General features: G+C 39.2%; 1 pseudogene; it reads left to right on the top strand.

Moving 5' to 3' along the window:
• Positions 1-595: 595 nt before the first annotated feature.
• LOC123847738 (protein N-terminal asparagine amidohydrolase-like) lies at positions 596-14,904 on the top strand (annotated as a pseudogene).
• The last annotated feature ends 567 nt before the right edge of the window (positions 14,905-15,471 follow it).

Genomic DNA, 15,471 nt, shown 5'->3' with positions numbered 1-15,471 from the left:
AGTCATCCCTCATTCCACAAATATTTTCTTGGGCGTTCATCTTAATACTTCATCCAGGCTTTCATATGTATTGAGAGCCTACTGCGTGCTGGGTACTGTTCTAGGTGCCGAGGAGACATCAGTGAACAACACAGACAAAAACCCAGCCTGGTGGAGCTTACATTCCAGAAGGGGCCGAAAGACAATAAACAAGAGCAAGCCGCGAACCACCGGTGCTGGTCCCGCCTGAAGTGAGGTGCAAAGAACCATCTCCCGGTTCAGAAAAGCAAGTCTGGACACACCATAAAAAATCGGGCAGCTGTACCTCTGCTATAGACCTGCTGCCTTTTTGTGACAGGATAAAATAAGCTACTCCCAAAGCTCTCCAGGCGGCCCACAAACCCCTCCCACCTTAAACTTCCCAGACTGGCCGAGCCACTGTTACCCAGGAAACGCCCGGGCCGGAAGTAGGGCTGCGGGGGCAGCATCATGATGCATCCTGGGAGTTGTGGTCCGCGCTCAGAAGGCGCAGGCGCAGGGGTAGAGGCCGGGGGCGGGGGGAGGACACCCAGAAGCAGAGCCCCATGGGGATTGTAGTTTTTCATGAATTACACACATTAAGGGCGTCAGAAAATCAGACGGTGCGGTTGGAAGACTTCTCGTTTCAGGCGGTAAAGGTACCCTGCATGAATGCCTGTGGGACAGGGAGACTTGGTTTGGGAACGGTGTGGGTCGTCCTCCGTTCAGCTGTAGATCTGAGATTGATTGGTAGCCCCCAAGTGGAGAGAATGGGCGAAGGACAAGCCCCATAATCTATTTGCAAACGGGAATATGGGACGATGAGAAAATATAGTGGAATCAAGGAGAGGAAGACGCCCCAAAGACTCAGAGAAAGAACAGGCCTCATTATTCATTTCATGAATCAGAAGAACATTTTTCAGAAATTTTGGCCTCTTCAAAAAGGCTACAAAAATTATGTATATGACATGCAGGCTAATTAAAGTATGGCACAGTCTGGAAGAATATACAGCAAAAAGTTAAGATTATTTTTCTTTAGGATTACCTTTTTTTTTACACTTTTATGTGTTTTCTGAATTGTTTGCAAGGGCTAAGTATTCCTTTCTGGTAAAAGATACTTCAAGCATGAAAAAAAAAGTATACAGAGAAATTTTTTAAACATCCTAGTATCCTTCCTTCCTCCTTCCCTTCTCTCCTGCCTCTTTCTTTCCTTCATTCTAAGAGAAAAGAAACTACAGGGAAAAAAAAATTAACGAATAGAGATGCCCTTTATGTAGTTCTTTCTCCTCTGCAGAGAAATACACACACGTACACACACACTCAGACACACATACACACACATACCTTCTGCAAAGTATGTATGTGTCTGTGTGTGTATGTACATATAAATGTGTATTATATGTTTTTCAGATGATGGTGTCATACTGTATGTATCATTCTGTAATTGGCTTTTCTCACTACTCTGCATCCTGTTTTTGAGATTTATCAAGCACAATACATGTAGTTCTAAATAATTCATTTTAACTTCTATATACCATTGCATTATATGATAATGACACATTTAATTATCTAATCTGGTAAGGAATATTTACTCCGTTTTAAATATTTTGCTCCTACAAACCGTCTTGTTATGTACATTCTTAAACAGGTGCATGAATTTCTCTAAGGCATTTACTGTGATCGAAGTTGCCAGGTCTTGGGAGTACACCTATTTTCAGCTTCAGTGATCCTGCCAAATTGCTTTATAAAGTAGCTGAACCGCTTTTCACTCTATCAAAATTGATTGTGAATTCCCTGTGACTCACAGTCTTGCCATCTTGTTAGCTTCATTGACTTAAAATAGTATCTATTATTTTAACTTACATTTACTTTGTCAGAATTTTTAAATTTTGAAAATGGGCCTTTTTTTCTCCTTTTCTACAAGAAACATGTATATTTATATAGTAGAATAATTTATTTTAGATTTAGATTGCATTTCGATAATGGTGTCTTTTTCTCTGTATTCTGTTTTATGTTCTATTTTACATTACTTGGATGTTTTAATTATTTTTAATTTTATTATGCTACTTTTCGCTGTCTTTCTTTATGTATGTCAAGGACTAAGCAACACTTCCTTGCTAATGTAGAGAACACTATATTTTTAGTGAGTTCTGCCTAAGGCTGCCTGAAGTTTTTAGCTATTATGAAAACAAACAGTATTGTGTATTATGTACTCTGTACTCAGAGTATGTGTACATATTGAACCTGTAGGCCACAGAAAGCCCTCAACCTTTTTCTCCTGAAAGGCTTCTCACCAGAAACTAGCTTTTTCTACTTCTGTCTACTTTCAGCATTTCTGATGATTTGGCCTAGATCTTTTGGCTTTGCCCATTTCCATCTAAATCATTTCATTCTTTCTCTTATTTTTTTTTTCAGGCTTTGACTCCATATCTTGCTGTCATCCATAAAACATTTTTAGGAATCAGGTGTATTGAGATAAAATTGGCACATAGTACAATTCACCATTTTTAGTGTACATTTCCAGAAGTTTTGACAAGCATATGTAGTGATGTATCCACCACCAAAATCAAGATAGAGAACAGGTCCATCCTGTCCAAAATATTCCCTCATGCTCCTTTGTAAACAACTGCTCCAGCCTGATGCCCTGACAACCACTTATCATTTTCTGTTCCTATGGTTTTGCTTTTCTGAGACCGTGATTGTGTTAGTCTGCTCTGGTTGCTATAACAAATTATTATGGACTGGGTGGTTTCAGCAACAGACATTTATTTCTCATAGTTCTGGAGGCTGGGAAGTCCAGAATCAAGGTGCCAGCAAATTTTGTTCCTGGTGAGAGCCTGCTTCCTGGCCTGCAGATGTCCACCTTCTTACTGTGTCCTCACATGGAGGAGAGAGTTCTGGTCTCCGTTCCTCTTCTTGTAAAGACACTAATCCCATATTGGGGGGGCCCCACCTTTATGACCTCATTTAAACCTGATTTCCTCTCAAAGGCCCCACTTGCAAATGCCATTGCATTTGGGGTTAGGCCTTCAACATATAAATCTAAGAGTGGGAGACACACCCATTCAGTTCACAGCAGTGATAAAAGTTAAATCATATATTATGTAGCCTTTTGAGACTCAATAAAATGCATTTAAGAGTCAACCATGTTGTTGTGTGTATCAGTAGATTTTTTTATTGCCAAGTAGTATACCAGTACATAGGTGTATGGCAATTTGTTCATGGATTCATCAGCCAAAGGAGATTTGTGGTGTTTCCAGTTTGGGGCAAATAGACACAAAACTGCTATCACCATTTGCATACAGGTTTTTGGGTGAAACTTCACTTTCATTTCTTTTAGGTAAATACAAAGGAGTGGGTTTGGTATGCCATATTTAAAAGTATTTACCTTTATAAGAAATTACCAAACTGTTTCCAAAGTGTCTGTACCATTTTGTATTCCCACCATTGCGTTTGACAGCACCTGGTGGTGTCCTTTTCCCCCCCACTCTAAATGTGTATACTGGTTCCTCATTATCACTTTAAATTGCATTGCCCCAATGACTAAAGATGATAAGCATTTTTTCATGTGTTTTTTGCCATTCATAACCTGTTTTTAAAGATTTTATTTCCTTTTTTTTTTTTGAGAGAGAGAGAGAGAGCACACAAGCGGGGACGGGGGGGGGGGGGTCCTGGTGGGGAGGGGGAAAGAATCTCAAGCAGACTCTGCGCTGAGCGCAGAGCCTGATGCGCAGCCAATCTCAGGACCCCAAGACCATGACCTGAGCCCAAACCGAAAGTCAGATGCTCAACTGGCCAAGCCACGCAGGTGCCCCAGAACTCTTCTTTAATGAAGTGTCTGTTCAAATGTTTTGCTCAGGGGCACCTGAATGGCTCACTTGGTTAAGCGTCTGCCTTTGGCTCCTGTCATGATCCCAGCATCCTGGGATCAAGCCTGGCACCGGGCTCCCTGCTCAGTGGGGAGTCTGTTTCCCCCTCTGCCTCTGTGTGCACACTTGCATGCTCTCTCTCTCTCTTTCTCTCTCTCTCTCTCAAATAAACGAATAAATCTTTAAAAAATAAAATAAATTTTTAAAATATCTTGCCCATTTTCATGGATATATATATCATGGACTTATTTGGCTTCTTATTATTGAGTTTTGATTTTTTTTAAAGATTTTATTTATTTATTCATGAGAGACAAAGAGGCAGAGGGAGAAGCAGGCTCCCTGCTGAGTGGGGAGCCCGAGGCGGGACTCGATCCCAGGACCTCGAGATCATGACCTGAGCCGAAGGCAGACACTTAACCATCTGAGCCACCCAGGCACCCAAGTTTTGAGAGTTCTTTATAAATTCATTGCAAATCCTTTATCGGATATATGTTTTGCAAATATTCTTACAGCCTTTATATCTCTTTTTATTTTCTTTAGAGTGTCTTTCAAAATGCAGAACTTTAAAATTTTGATAAAGTTCTATTTTTTAAATTTCTATTTTATGGACCAATCTGTTAGTGTCATCTCTAAGAAATCTAATTGAGGTTACAAGGCTTTTCTCACATTTCTTCTGAAAGTTTTAGAGTTTTAGGTTTTACATGGAGGTCTATCTATGATCAATGTTGAGGATTATTTTTGTGTGTGGTATGAAGTATGGATCAAGGGTTTTGGTTTTGGTTTTGTTTTTTTGGATATTGATATCCAAATGTTCCAGCACCATTTGTTAAAAAGTCTATGCTTTCTCCATTGAATTGCCTTTGTTGAAAATCCGCTGCCCATTTATGTATGGTCTATTCATGGACTCTGTTTTGTTCCATTGATGCATTTGTCGATCTTTATGCCAATACCACACTGTCGTGATTCATGAAGCTTTACAATAAATCTTGAAATCAGACAGTGTTAAGTTCTCCAATGTTCTCTTCCTTTTCAAATTTGCTTTAACCATTCTTGTTCTTACACTTTCCATAAAAATTTTAGAAAACGTTGATTTCTACAAAAAAAAATTTGCTGGGATTTTGAGTGGGATTGTGTTGAATCTATAGATAAATTTAAAAAAATTGACTCTTAACAATATTGAGTCTTCAAATTAATAAAAAAGAAATTCTGCCTATGGACAATAGTTTTGACCCATGCCTTTCTAGTCCCAGCCTGCGACCTTCCATCTTGACTGCCATCCCCATGGGGTTGGCACTTGCTTAGCCAGCCCTCACAATTGCATAAACCAATTCTTTGTAATCCCCCTCTCTCTTCCCTCTTCCTTTCCCTCTTTATCCCTTTACCTCCCCTTGAAATTATATATCTCACCATTTATTTAGGTTTTCTTTGCTTCCTTCATATGTTTTATAGTTTCAGCATATGGATCTTGCACATATTTTGTTAGAATCATACTTAAATATCTCATGGTTTTGGTGATATTGTAAATGGTACTTTGAAAAACTTTAATATCCAATTGTTTGTTGCTAGTATATAAAAATATTATTGGTTTTTGTATGTTAACATTGCATCCTGTGACTTTGCTTAACTCATTTATTATTTCCCGTAGGTTTTTAAAGGTTTTTTGGATTTTTTTTTACAGGGACAACCATGTCACCTGCAAATAGAAACAATTTTATTTTTTATTTTCCAGCATATATGCTTTATTTTTCTTTTTTTAAAAAAGATTTTATTTATTTGACAGAGAGAGACAGAAAGCACAAGCAGGGGGAGTAGGAGAGGGAGAAGCAGGCCCCTCACTGAGCAGGGAGCCTGATACAGGGCTGGATCCCAGGACCCTGAGTTGCTTAACGGACTGAACCACCCAGGCGCCCCTGTGCTTTATTTTTCTTGCCTTTTTGCAATAGCTAAGGCCCTCAGTATATTGTTCAATAGAAGTGATGAGAGTAGACATTCTTGATTTGTTCCTGTGATACTAGGGGAAAGCATTCAGTTTTTCACCATCAAATATGATGTTAGTTAAGGATTTTTTATAGATGCCTTTATCAGCTTGACGATCTTCTAGTCTATTCATTGTCTTCTAAGAATTTTTATCATAAATGAGTGAATTTTGTCAAATGATGTTTTGCATCTATTGAAACGATCATGTGGTTTTTCTTCTTTAGTTCCTTGTTATGGTGAATCACATTGCTTGATTTTCAGATGTCAAACTGGCCTTACATTCCCAGGATAAACACTATTTGGTCATGATATATTATTCCTTTTATTAATTGCTGAATTTTACTTGCTAATATTCTGTATAGTATTATTGTGTTTGTGTTCATGAGGGATATTGGTCTGTAGGTTTCTTTTTCTGTAAAGCCTTGTTCTAGTTTTGGCGTCAGGGCAGTGTTATTCTTCTAAAATGAATTAGGACATCTTCTCTCCTCTTCTACCGTCTTGAAGAAACTTGGTGTAGAATTAGCATTATTTTCCACCAGTGAAGCCATCTCTGATGGTTAATTTTATGTGTCCAATTTGACTAGGCCATGGTAACCAGATATTTGGTCAAAGATTATTCTAGATGTTTCTGCAAAGCTATTTTTCAGATGAGATTAACATTTAATTCAGAAAACTTTGAATAAAGCAGACCCATAGTGTGGATGGGCCTCATCTAATAAGTTGAAGGCCTTACTAGAAAAAAGACCAACCACCCTGAAAAAAGAGGAAATTCTGGCAGCAGACTACCTGGGTCTCTAGCCCTGGCCTATCCCGCAGATTTGGGGCTAGCCAGCCTCCAAATGTACATTATTATAAATTGTTTATTAATTGTTTGCAAAAAATAAGATAACCAATCACAACAGGCATCCCAAAAAACAAAAACTGTTCTCAGTTTTATAATTTTTGGAAAACAAAGAAGAAAAGAAAACGTATTTGGTGTGGTATACTTCAGAGAAAAATATCAATCATGCATTTCATAAGCTGGTACAGTTTCTTACAAAAACATGTGTCATGTCTCCAGACAATCCTCTCAAGTTTGGAGGTTAAAAATTACAGTGCAGATGTAAACATCTTAATGAATTTTGACAAGAAGGTCTCTATTTCTTGACATTAAACAGAAGGATATCACAAGAGAGAAGCCTTACTACTTAAATGAAACATAGTAAAATGAGTCTTATTGGGACTGTGCTTTAACCTAATTAATAAGCTCCTGCCAAGGGAGGAGTGGCTTCTGGTACGATGACCACCTGGGAATTTGAACCTACAATCAAAGAACATACAGATGGAGCTAAAGGATAAGGTTGTTATTCAGAGAAATTGGATACAACCTAGGAAATTCAGAAAAGACAAATTTGGGTTTTTTTGAAATTTAGATAAACAAATATAGAGTCCCATGTAGAGCCTCTGGCTTGTGATTTTTATTTCTTCAATTATTTAATAGTTAATCATTAGTAGTGTTGATGTTATCTTTATCATTTCAATTAGTTCCATTATTATATGGGCTAAGAAAATAATACGACATGGTAAATAACTACTGAATATGTAAAATAATAATAGTTAACTCTTACTTGTCTGTATCAAGGGAGGGAAAGGCTTGGTTCAAATCAGAGAACTATTAATCCCTCCAGCTGGCAGAGGCTGTGGTCATGTTTCTAGTGGCCTAGACGAGCTTTTAGAAGAATAGAATATCCCATATGGGTTAGAACGTGGAGAAATGGACTACACTGTTGGTGGGAGGGTGTATTGGTATTGTTTTCATGGAAAGTTGGCATGTTATTAAAATTTTAAATATTCTTCAACTCAGAAATTTTCCTTCTTGTTATCTATCCTAAAGAAATACTTGTACATGTTCATCACCCAGTTACCCCATCCCCCTCATCAACCTTCAGTGTATTTCCTGTGATTAAGAGTCTGTTATGGGCATTAAGGAGGGCATATGATGATATAATGAGCACTGGGTATTATATAAGACTGATGAATCACTGACCTCTACCTCTGAAACCAATAATACACTATATGTTAATTAATTGAATTTTAATTTTAAAAATGTGTTACATAAGAAAAAAACCACTTGTATATGTGCACGAAGAGGTATGTACAAGGATTTTCCTTGCTTCTTGGTTATAATCATGAACGACTGAAAACAACCTAAAAATCAGCATTAGGTGAATAAATTATGGCATGTCTATAGAGTAAAAATATATTGCAGCAATCAAAGGGAACAAGTGAAATCTGACATAAAAGAAATCCTTAAGGACAGACAATGTAGAGGGGAGGGGAGAAGTAAGCTGTGGGATAAAGTACATAGTGTGCCATGGTTTATGTCTGTGAAAAAAACTATATTATGTATATGAACAAGAAATGTATGCATAAAAATGCATTTTTAAATGTCTGGAAGAATCCACTTCTTCCAGAGGATTGGGATTGGGGGTGACAACCTTATAGTGTGATTTTTATAACTGGAACGCCATCTTCAGGTATTATTACTCATACATCTTTAAAATTTATCAAATAAAAAGCATGTGGAAGAGAGGGCAAAGCATTCAAACAGGTTAGGCACAAAAAGAGAAATATGAATAACAAAAAAAAGTTCCAAAAATATTTTGAAAATATATCAAGAATTAATGATAGCTCTTTTTGGATGATGAAGCTTTGAATGATTTATTTTTAACTTCTCTTTCTACTTTTCTGTATTTTTCAATTTTTTTATAATGGAAATACATATAAGAAATTTTTAAAGGGTTAAGAAATGGCTGGTAAATCCCAACTAGCATGCTTGTACCTTTAATTCTTACTCTGCTAGAGAGGGTAATATAGTCTATTTGGAGTATGAGGACATTTCTGATGAAAACACCCATGGAAAAGTGAAATTTGAGGTGAGTGGCCCGCTCCTGATATCACATGACAGACCAATGCACTGATATGCTGGAAACCAACTCAAAAAAAAAAAAAAAAGCCCCGATTTGTAGCATTTTTTCTGATTTCCATGGTGTTATGGGTTGAATTACACCCCCCAAAAATATATGTTCAAGTCCTAACCCATAGTACCTCCAAATGCGAACTTATTTGGAAATAGGGTCATTCTAGATGCAATTAGTTAAGATTAAGTCATACTGGAGCCGGGTGTGCACTTAATCCAATATTACTGATGGCCTTATAAGAAGAAGAGACACAAAGAGACACACAGGGAGAATGTCAGGGCCCACAAGTGGAGATTGGAGGGATGTACCTACAAGCCAAGGAATGCCAAGGATTGATGGCCACCACCAGAAGCTAGGAAGAGGCAAGGAAGATTCTACCCAGAATGTCAGAGGAAGCATAGGCCTGTTGGCACCTTGACTTCTGGCCTCCAGAACTATAAGAGAATACAGTACGTGTATATCATTGATATTATCATTATAATAGTAAATAGTTACATCATTACATTGGTTAAGAAAATAATGTTACGTAATAACTAATATGTAACATAGTAATAGTTAACTCAATTATGGTACTTTGTGGTACTTTGCTAAAGCAACCCTAGGAAGCTAAGAGACAGGTATAAATACTTCTATCATGGCCATTTGATATGACTTCACCGAATGTAGAGTTTGGAAGGGGTGTGCACGGCTGGTTCTCATGAGCCAGTATAAACCAGCTCCAACACACCCCTGAACAGCGGACTTAGGTTCATCGAAGCCATAGAGAGTTCTAAGTTGGTCAAAGAAGAATTTGACGTGGGTTTGACCAAGAACTTTCAGCGCATAAGTATCATCAATGGACATTGTCTTATGTCGTATGCACCCAACTTTTCTAAATCTCTATGTTGGTTTCAAGAAGCCCATTAACCTATTTCAGTTCTAGAGAAGCAAGTGCAATCATGAATGTGAAAGTACCTGCTAATCATTCAAGTATCAATGACGACATGAGGGAATGTAGGTCAAGTTACTGGGTTGAGATAATTTCTGTGTCTATTCTGACTGTTTCAGTTAGGAGTTTTAAAACCACTCAGCACTGATATATCCTGGATCAAGAGAGACAAACACACCCACAGTGACACTGGACACCTACAGGAGTGTCAGAACACTGGAATCTTCCTGCAGAACCTGTCTTCTTGCTCCCATCCCTCCAGTGAGGGCCTGCAGCTTTGGAGTCAGTCAGACCTGAGTTTAAATCCCGGCTCTCCTGCTTACAGCCTACTTGACTTGGGAGAAACTATTTAGCTTCTACAAGCTTCAGTTTCTTTATCTCTAAAACGGTGATAATAGTCTAACTTAATTCAAAGGTGATAATAGAACTTAATGCAAAGGTCAGTTATGAGGATTAACATATTTAATGAGACACCTGGCATATAATAATAATAAACAGTGAGTAAATAATGATTAAACTATGGCAGCAGCTCCCTGATCAAGGAGTCCTTAATCCAGGAGGGCGAGCAGCCCAGTTCCCAGAGTCGAGGCACAGAGGCTTACTGATCAGGTCTGACAGCAGCGTAGAGGGAGCGTGGTGCCATGTACCCCACATGTTTTGCCATGGGGTGCTTTCAACTAGGGGAACACCAGCCACCTTTCTGTTCGGTTTGAAGCCTGCCTCCTTCCCGGGATTTGGAGACCTGAATCCACCCATGGTTTAGTCACTCCTCGCCAAAGCAAATGGGCCACGCCGAGAGGAAGCAACAAATGTGAATGATCAAGACAGAAAACAAGACAGCATCCCTTTAAAAAGTCGGTGGAGCCCTCTGTCTTGACAGGCTCTGGAAGCCAGGAGGGAATGCCTGAAACCGTGGGTAGTACTGAGCCTTATATACACCATGTTTTTTTCCCTATACACACATACCTGTAATAAAGGTTTAACTTCTACATTAGTAGAGTAGGAGATTAACTACAACTAATAATAAAGCACAACTGTAATAAAAGCTATAGGAATATGATTTTTCTATGTCTCAAAATATCTTGTCGTACCGTACTGGGCTTTCTGTTGGCCTCGTGAGACGATAAAACGCCCACACGAGGAGAGGCCATGAGGTGAATGACGCATGCGCGCCGGACACGCAGCTCCGCTACCGTTGACGCTCTGACGCTCTGACGCTCTGTCGGCAGGAGGAGCATCTGCTTCCGGAAGGCTTGGCCGGGTCGGCAGGGACTTCCGCAGAGCCCGTTTGCTTCCGGAGGGAAGAGCCCGACTTCTCAAAGGTCAGTCTGTTCCACAAGTGGGACCCCAGGGCCTTCTGTATGTTCAGCAAAGAGAGCGCCCCAAAACATGACTCCCGTCTCCATTCTGGGCTGTGATGATGCCACTGCTTGTCACAATGTGGTCCTGAGACCTACAGATCATGAGGCTACCTGCCTGACACATTGTGAGGGAACCGACCCAGAAGCTGAGGTCCCCGTGATCACGAATTCCATAGTAAGATCCTTTTTCCGCCGGCGCTCTGTGAGGAAGGTTGCAGGTGCTCCTCCTGGTCGGCTTCAGTGAGGGCCGGCATTGTCACCAAAGCGTCCTTAACGTCTTAGTGAATTTGACAGACAGGAAGATGACATTCACTTAGTGACACTGTGTGTGACAGAATTAAATGGCTGCGAAGAAAATGAAACCCACATTCCGATAACTTAAGGTAGTGCTGTCAGCTTTAAAACCGGGGAGATTTACAGAGCCTCCTTCGGAGAGGGAGGTCGGGAGGAGGAGCTGCACACTGCACCAGGTTTTCAGGGAAATGTCCACTCCTTTGGAAGGAATACAAGGCCCGGAACGACCAAGATCCAGTACACACAGTTCATCTCCCATCTGTAATGTTTCATCTCTTGTTTCCTGTCCTTCTTCCTCTCGCCCTGTGGATTGCCAAGCCGTCCAGAAGGCAGTCTAATCCTTCACCTCTCTCGTTGGTCCAGGCTGTTCCCACTCTGTGGCCTACTCTCCCTCCCCCATCCATCACCTGCTCACCCTCCGCATCAGACCTGGAGCCCTGCTCCTTCTGCCAGGTCTTCCCGACCCCCACAGGAGGACCTTCTTCCCTACTTGCGTTATACTTGGTCATTACCTCCACTGTAACATTTATCAATTTTTATTAGAATCATTTTTATTTCTCCCCTCCATGAGAGCTAAGCCTCTCAAACATAGAGGTGATTTTGAGTTTCTTTCTTTCTCTCCAGTGCTTGGAACATAAATGTTTAAATACTGCTTAATGAAAACCAACAATTTCTAAAGCGGTTGGCAGTTTACAAGTCTTTTTTCAAACGCATCGTTTCTACTGATTCTAGAAGTGACTCCGTTTTACCTGTTACTAGCAATTATCATCATCCCACTTATTTTGCAAATGAGGAAGCTACAGTTCACAGAGGGTAAGGAACTTGGCCTGAGCTACTCAGCTGGTAGATGGTCGAGCTGGGGCTTCGAGGCTTGGATCTACAGGCAAGAAAGCAGGGAGTCAGGGGAGCAGCATAAGCATGGAAGCCTCAACAGACTTCAAGTTCATCAGATCTTTTGACTTACAGCCCCGGCAAGAGAGCCAGGAAGCCGAGTGTTTCGGCTTCACCAGATTTCAGATTTTAACCATGCTGTACCTCAGTGTTCTCGTGTATAGAACAACAGGGTTATACTAAATAAGTCCACTTATGTCCACTCATCTTTCTAATCCAGAGATTCCCAAATTTCCCTGATTTCTGCTGCCCTGAGGCCAAACACCTAAAAATTGCCTTTATTAAGTAGTTAGGTCTAAACAACTTAATAGCAGCAGCTTATGGGGTGTCCAGCTGCGTCCCTCCAAAACATAATGGCCCACGCTACCTCTGCAGTCATCCCAAGATGCTTCAGCTCACAATTTGGGAATCACAGTTCTAATCAAAGAAGGGCTCTATTCTGGTAGAAATAAAAATTTTCCTTTTTAGAGAAAGATGTTTATATCATCATTATACCAGTTTTAAAGACCTGAACTATTGATCTATGTTTATTTTTTTTATTTTATGAACATTTTAATGGTATTATTAAGGGTATATTTTAAAGCCTTCATTTTAAAGCACAGATGATTTTGTTAATAATCTGAAACATTGAAAAATATTGCTGAGAATATAGTTTACTGGTATTGCTATAGAGACCAGAATAAATTCTAATATTTTCAGAAATATTATAGCACTAACACGTAAAAATAAAAATCATTCTATTAGAAAGTAAATTATAGTAATACTATCGACAATCACTTTTATGGCTATCACTATACATTCACAAATAAAAATATCATCACCAAAAAACATACCAATTAGTGAACCTTATTGTTGAGAAGGCTGCAGTTGCATTTTACTGAATAGCGTCTCTGTTCCTGGGATAACATTTAAAACAGCATCTAGGGGCGCCTGGGTGGCTCAGTCGTTGAGCGTCTGCCTTCGGCTCAGGTCACGATCCCAGAGTCCTGCTTCTCCCTCTCCCTCTCCCACTCCCCCTGCTTGTGTTCCCTCTCTCGCTGTGTCTCTCTCTGTCAAATAAATAAATAAAATCTTTAAAAAAAAAATTAAAAAAAAATAAAACAGCAACTAGAAGAACTGCTTTAAGTAAAAACGGTTTTTATTTTCAGGGGTGTCATCATATAAAAGTGATTCTCACATGCTAAACTGCTGGAAATAGCCAAAGTTTTGTGAAAGTTTTTCATTAAGTGTTTCATGTTGTCTGTCCTTTAAACCCAAACAGTTGCAAACTCTTCACAAGTTATTGTAATGCTAGTTCAGCTGATAAGTTAATAAAACTCCCTTTCTTTGAAATCCTAAGCCACAAAACATTTGTTGCAATGCTGATAAGAATAAATGGACATGGATGTGCCACCCAAAGGTTCTCCTATTCCAGGATCATCTGCAAAGAGGAAACATCCATTTCATGTGTTTCTTGCTTACCCAGGTCAGTAGGTACAAATACCCACATGTCCAACTGCACAGAGATTGAGCCTAGAGCAGCAGGAGGTGATGTACGAAAACACGGGAACCAGAGGAAGTTGGGGGAGGGGCAGAGCATTAATTAATAGCTGGCAGGTGTGGTCTGCAGGATGTAGGAGGTAGCTGGTTGGCTAGAGGAAGAGAATTAGAAGAAAGGATGCTCATCCAAGGTAATGGTGATGAACCAGCCAAAAGGCCACAGATGGGTACTTGCAGTCGGAAGGATGATCGGAAGAAGCAGAAATAGCACACTTGGCACATAGATACGGGGCCTGAGGAATTCATTTCACTTTTAAGTTTAATTTCATTTTAATTAATTTTGTAAAGATTTTAAGTTTTAAAAATCTCTTAATTTTTTACTGTGGTAAAATACATATAACATGTACCATTTTAGCCATTCTTAAGTCTACAGTATAGAGGCGTTAAGTACATTCACATTGTTGTATAACCATCATCACCAACCACCTGCAGAACTTTTTCATCTTCCCAAACAAACTCTGTACCCTCAAATAACCTATTACCCTCCCTATGCAGCCCCTTGCCTCAGACACCATTCCACTTGCTGTCTCTGTGAATTTGGCTACTCTAGGTATCTCATAGGAGTGAATTATCCAGTATTTGTCCTTTTGTGTCTGGCTTCTTTCATTTGGCATAATGTCCAGGTTCATATATATTGTAGCATGTATCAAAATTTCTTTCCTTTTTAAGGCTAAATAATATTCTATTGTATGTATATACCACATTTAAAAAAAAAATCCATTCATCTGTCAATGGACATTTCAGTGCTTCCACCTTTGAGCTATTAGGAATAATGCTATGATGAACATGGTTCTACAAATATCCACTTGATTCCTTGCTTTCAATTCCATTGTGTGTATACTCAGAAGTGAAATTCCTGGCTCATAATTCTGTCTTTCTTTCTCTCTCTTTCTCTTTCTTTCTTTCTTTCTTTCTCTCTCTCTCTTTTTCTTTCTTTCTTTCTTTCTTTCTTTCTTTCTTTCTTTCTTTCTTTCTTTCTTTCTTTCTCTCTCTCTTTCTTTCTTTTCTTTCTTTTCTTTCTTTCTTTCTCTCCGTTCGTTCATTTGTTCGTTTTTTGGAGGGACTGCCATATCATTTTCCACAGTGGCTATACCAATTCACATCCCTACCAGCAGTGTAGGGATCCTCTCCAACACTTATATTTTGTTTGGTTTCTTTATAATAGCTATCTTAATGGGTGTGAAGTTGCATCTCATTATGGTTTCAATTAACATTTTCCTGGTAGCTAGTGATGTTAAGCATCTTTTCATGTGCTTCTTGGCCATTTGCATATCTTCTTTGGAGAAATGTCTACTCAATGCTTTGCCCATTTCTAATTGGTTGTTTGGTTGTTGTTGAGTTGTACAAGTTCTTTATATATTCTGGATATTAATCCCTAATCAGATAGATGATTTGCAAATAATTTCTCACATTCCATGAATTTTTTTTCACTCTGTTGATAGTGTCCTTTGATGCACAGAAGTGTATTTTGTTTTGTTTTTGTTTTTGTTTTAAGTAGGCCCCACTTAAAATGGAGCATGGATCCCTTGTGGGGTTTCAATTCATGACCCTGAGATTGAGACCTGAGCCAAGATCAAGAGTTGGATGCTTAACTGACTGAGCCCCGATATACAGAAGTTTTTTGTTTTGGGGCACCTGGGTGGTTCAGACAGTTA

The sequence above is a fragment of the Mirounga angustirostris genome, unplaced genomic scaffold (genome assembly GCF_029215605.1).
Source record: "Mirounga angustirostris isolate CCGP_5_RB_7025 unplaced genomic scaffold, mMirAng1.0.hap1 SCAF_2, whole genome shotgun sequence".
Lineage (NCBI taxonomy): Eukaryota > Metazoa > Chordata > Mammalia > Carnivora > Phocidae > Mirounga > Mirounga angustirostris.
This window is presented reverse-complemented; position numbering and strand designations above follow the sequence as displayed.